The sequence below is a fragment of the Rattus norvegicus genome, chromosome 3 (assembly GCF_036323735.1).
Source record: "Rattus norvegicus strain BN/NHsdMcwi chromosome 3, GRCr8, whole genome shotgun sequence".
Classification (NCBI taxonomy): domain Eukaryota; kingdom Metazoa; phylum Chordata; class Mammalia; order Rodentia; family Muridae; genus Rattus; species Rattus norvegicus.
The window spans coordinates 184,004,959-184,010,741 of NC_086021.1; positions in this window are offsets into that span (position 1 = coordinate 184,004,959).

The following is a 5,783-nucleotide window of genomic DNA, read 5'->3' on the forward strand; positions in this document are numbered from 1 at the left end:
GGAGAGGAGTTTGGCGACCATCTGAGGAGATAAACAGGAGGTTGGGAAGAAGAAGAAGGAGGTTTGGATGAAGTTGGCGACTTCCTTGGCTTGCCTGCTCTTCCCCTGGCACCCACACAACCTTTGCAGGGAGACAGTCACGGGCCTATTGCTCAGAACATCTGAGAATTATCTCCAGAAGTGACCACAGTGGCAAGGCCACACAGGACATAAGAGCAAAGGGGAGGAGATTGTTTGATAAAAGGAGGGGGAGGGTAAAGGTGGGGGGAGGGAGGGCGGGAAAGGGCAAGGGGATGAACGTTGTCAAAAATACTAAAGCAAATGCCATTATGAAAGCACCACTTTGTAGGATCCATGCTAATAAACTTTTTAAAAAGATTCTGAAGCATCTGCAGCAGTGGTTTTCAGCCTGTGGGTCACAACCCCCTTTGGGTGTATGTGGGGGGCGGGTCACATAGCAGATATCCATATCAGATGTTTTCATTATGATTCATAATGCTAGCAAAATTAGTTATAATGTCTCACTGAGATAATTTTATGGTTGGGGGTCACTACAGCACGAGGAACTGAATTAAAGGGTCATGGTATTAGGAAGGCAGAGTATTGGTCTATAGGGTCTGAGTGTAGGATTCACTTCCCTGTCTCTGTGCCCCAATTTGGAATCCAATCCCAGACTGTTAGAGACCATCACCGGAAGAGAACCAGACCAAGACAAAAACACAAAAGCACCCCCCACACCCTACCCCAACCAAGAAATCCTTTGTTTGGAGTAGGCCAGCTCACTATCTAATCTGAGAAAACCCAAGAGCCTCTTGTTTTAATTAAACTCATTTTAGAGAGTTTTGACTCTGATGAATTGAGAGAGTTGAGTACTAATTTATTCAGCAGGATGTGCAGTAGTGCACAGCAGGGACATGGTGTTCCTGGGAGGCACTGATGGGCCTGCCATCCTTCAACTCTTGGAGAGGCTGCAGGGCACAGGAGTGAACAGGTCAGGAGGGCTAGGAACTTGGTGGGCACCGTCTGGTTCAGCACAGGCTGGGTTTTCCTGCATTGGGGAGGAGCTGTGGAGGACCCATTCACAAGGAGGGTGGGCGGGCCTGGCTACAGAAGGGTGAAAGATTTTAAGATGGCCGCAGCAGAAATCCAAACCAAACTGGTACTCGTCTGAAGGGCTACCCAGGTGATCATAAGACTGGAGAGTGGGTTTGGCTACAAGCTTCTGTGCAGGGCTCATTTTAACCAACTGTAGCCTCTGTTTCTTTATTTCCAAAACAGTTGCAGCATGCGTTCCAACTACATGGAACCAAGGCTTTAAGTCTTCAACCGCCCCTCTCCCCAAAACCATAAGGCATCAGCTCCCGTCCCCCGTTTTTAACTTGTGTAGTTGTACATATGGTGTATGTATGAACACGTATGAACACCTGAATGCACACACAGGCGCCCAAGGCCAGAGATTGATGACTGGTGTCTTTTCTAGTCACCTCCACCTTATTTTTCGATGCAAGGTCTCTCACCGAGCTCAGAGCTAATTGGGCTAAGTTAGCTGGCCAGTGAGCCCACTCACTGCGTCTGCCTTTCTACGTGAGAACTGGGAATCTGAACCCTGGGTCCCTGTGCTTACACAGCGAATGCATTACTCACTGAGGCTGTCCCTGTCTCCTCCTATTTGTTTTCTTTTGTTTTCAATGAAAACTTTCTCAGAGATGCATACCTTTGAGTTTGGAATGTATCTTAAAGTAATAAAATTACTTATGGTATGGTCAGAGTCATCAACACATCAACACCCACCCCCAACCTCTGGATGGTGTAAGTTCTCCAAATCGTTGAATTTTCGGATGTGAAAGTTTTAGTGTACAAAGCCTATGCGATTCAAGCTACCTGACCTCGAAATGTTATAACCACCCTCACCCCACCCCTGCCTTTCTCCCTTCTCCCCAACCCCACCTCACCCCGCTTCTCCCTCACCAGCCGGCAGGAAGGTTAGGAACCGCTGCAGTCTGAGTGGTATATCATGTTAGGGAATTACAAGACTTAGTGACTCTGAACACAAGGCCCCTTCTCTTAGATGTGCCTCATTAACCCTCCTAGCATTCCAGAACAAGGTGCCAAGGCATGACAAGAGCTGGGCTGATAGACACAATCCTGTAGGGCGGGGAGGCAGCTCATGACACAAATTGACTACCTGCTCCTCCACTTTTATCTTCCCCTACCCCTCTCTCCCTGCCCTACTGCCATCTTGAATGGGTCCATCATAAGCTACCATACACAAGCACTCTACTGACTATCAACATAATAGGTAGGAAACACCAGAACCAGGTTTGCTGTCAGCACTGGCTGCGTCTTCAGTAGGACACACAGGATGGACGGACAGCCTCTGTGGGAACATCCTGTGTCCTTCGTGGCTTTCCCTCATGTTGTCAATGAGGAGTCCCCATCTCGTCTTCCTATCTGGATGTCATAGTGAACACCTCCTTTGCCTATTTGCCTTTGGAGTGCGTGGGAGTGTACATGGGCCTGTGTGTTCGCAGGCACATGGGGCCAGAGGTTAACCATGGGTGTTATTCCTTAGGACGCATTTCCCCTATCCCACACCCAACCCCACTCTGTCTTTTTTAGAGGTTTTTAGTGGTTCCTGATTAGACTGGGCTGGCTAGCCAGAGGACTCCAGGGAATTGCCTATCCCTGTGTCTTAGTTAGGGTTTCATTGTTGTGAAGAGACACCATGACCACAACAACTCTTATGAGGGCAGCATTTAATTGGGGTTGGCTTACAGTTTCAGAGGTTCAATCCATTATCATCATGGTGGAAAGTACGGCAGCATGCAGGCAGGCATGGTGCAGGAGAAGGAGCCGACAGTTCTACATCTGGATCCAAAGGCAGCAGGAAAAGAGAGAGACACTATACTGGCTTGGGCATCTGAGATCTCAAAGCCCACACCTAGTGACACCCTTCCTCCAACAAGGCCACGCCTCTTAATAGTGTCACTTCATATGTGCCTCTGGGGACCATTTCCCCTCACATCTGTCTTTATGGTTCTATTACAAGAACACACTGTAATGCATGGGTTCTGGGAGATGGAAGCACTTTAACTATCAAACTATCTCACAGGCCAGTGTCCTGGTTTTGGATGTATGTGGGACCATAAAGGGGATAAAGAAATAAAGATAAGTCCACTGTGTCCAGCACTTCACTTCTTGCTGATGACTGGTAATATGAGTCGAAAAGGAGGGCTCTTAGCCCAGTACTGGCGTGGGGAATCTCCTACGATTGATGAGTAATGGTCAAACAAACCATGCAGGAGGGTGCAACCTCTGCAATGATTTGGAGAAAATAGGGTTCTAGGTTCTTCATGAGCCATGGGGGTAGGGGGGGAGGAGTAGCAGGGTGAGGTGAGCAAGAGTGGGGGAGGAGTGTGATCACAGATGTGAGGCAGTAACCTAAGCTGACCCTGTGGCCTTTGAGCATCTTAGGTGTGCCCAAAGTGGGAAGAGTTCAAACTGCTCACCATGTGAAAGACACAAGATTCAACGGGGAGAGATACCTGACATGTGCTGAGACGGGCTTTCTGTGGTGTCCCTCTCTAAACACCTTCCCCCAGAGCAGGCCTCCTGCCCTTTTCCTGGCAACATTTCTTAGGAAAAAAATGGTGGTTGTCCAGGCAGAGCTTCTGGGTTGCTGAACTTTGATGGAAACTCTGGTCTCCTAGGACCAGGACCCAGGTATTCACCTTGTGTGCCGCTGTCCCTCACAGCAGTGTTGATCAATAACCATGCACGTACATACCTAGTTCCATGACGCAGGACACTTCCATGCACATTCTAAATATTTTACTATCGCATTCTCTTATTGTTGAACTGCTGTGGTCTAAGTATGAAATGTCCCCCATAGGCCCATGTGCTTGACTCCGTGGTGCACTGTTAGTGCTGCTGTTTAAGAGGATAGTGGGGCCTTTAGGAGGTGGAGCCTTGCTGGAAGAAGTGAGTTACTAGAGTGATCCTCAAGGCACCGCAGTCTAAATTCCTGTCTGATCTCTGTTTCCTGATCCAACCGCAGCCCAACTTCCTGTCTGATCTCTGTTTCCTGATCCAAGGCAATGCAAGAAGTCTCCAGCAAACACCCCTGCCACTGTGAACACTCCTCATGCTTTCTCTATCATGGTGGACTATGTACACTTTGGCCACAAACCATGAGCAGCTTGTCCCCCTCTTAAGTTGCATCCTATCAAGTATTTGAAATGAGAAAAGCCGTTACTGAAACCTTTACCGCTTATCACATGGCAAATACTCTCGGCATTGGGGCCACATGGTTGTCTATGGCAACCCCTCTGCCACAGAGATGCATAGCAGCCATAGGTAGTGTGTGAATGGGTGCGCCTGGTCGTGGTCTGTTTTTCTGACTGACTTTAATCAGTGGACCAAGTGGCTCGTGGGCCAGTACAGGACTCTAAGGGTCATGAATTTCTACCCTGCATACATCTTAATCTTGAACGCTGTGTATGGTAGTTTAGCAGATAACATCCTATTGTTAAAAGATGCTGTCCCATTCCTTTCTGGAATATTCTTGATTCGCGGGTTGCTTCTTTTCTCTGTGTGTCCTTAAATACATTAGAAGGGACTAGGAAAGAGCTTTTATGCCGTACCATTTTGTCTATGCCCATACGCTCTTCTGATGACGCCTCAATCAAAATGAACCCCATCCTTCCGTCTCTGGGAGACTTTTGGCTCTGCCACTCTCTCGGTAACCATTACTGAATTTCTCCAAAGAGTTTGTCTGTGTTCTTTTTCTTGAGTGTGAATTTAGTATTAAAAAAAAATCAACACTAGGCCTACAGAGATGGCTCAACAGTTTAAAGCCCTTGCTGTTCTTGCAGAGGACCTGTGAAATGGCTGACAATGGCCTAAAACTTCAGCTCCAAGGGATCTGACACCATCACCTGCCCTCCACAGGCAGATTGGCTCTCCGATGGGCAAACAGCTCCCACCCTGGGTGGGTCTCTCTTCAGCATGTACATGGTGCTCACTTACCTTGTGAAATAAGTAGTAAATCAGTGCAAGTGACCACGAGGAACTAAGGCTGCTGTTGTTGCTGCTGGTTCTGTGCAGATGTTGCCAACTAAAAGAGCTAAGAACCCTTATGTAAGTCAGATGTCCGCACCACTCTAAAACTACACACAGAGGTTGTAAGCCCAGCCCTGTCTCTGCTACACCGCCTCACTCCTGCCTCCAGATACTATTTCATGACCTAGCTCCATCTCATCATCTAAGCATGTAACGGGTACCAGTGTGAAGACACGTCTGTCTTCCAGGCATGACACGGCTGTAGTTATCTTGAGATTAGAGCAGTGATGACTACCCACACTCAGGAGACCCTCACAAGATCAGAAAGCTTTACTGCAGATCACAGGCACTCATTATTTTCTGTACTCCTGTCCCAACCATAGAAGGCAACAGTGTATACAGCATATGGAAGGAGGAAGTCCACCGTGTATGTGCTTCTGGGAGGTGCAGCTGTTGGGGAGTGACCTGTGTTACCATGAGTAACCCCTTACCCATGTTAGACTTGGACAGAATGATATCTGTGGTCCGTCACTGGTTCCCTCTCTGGGGTGAAAATGCATTTGTTTGTGCTTCTCTAATAAAAGTCATAATAATAAAAGCAACACCTCTTCCAGCTTCTCACTGCAGGAGAGGTAACAACATGGCATTGTTTTTCTTCTGCCACAGAATACCTGTTTTTTCCTAATATCAAATGCATGCTGGTTCTCTTCACCAATTCTCCA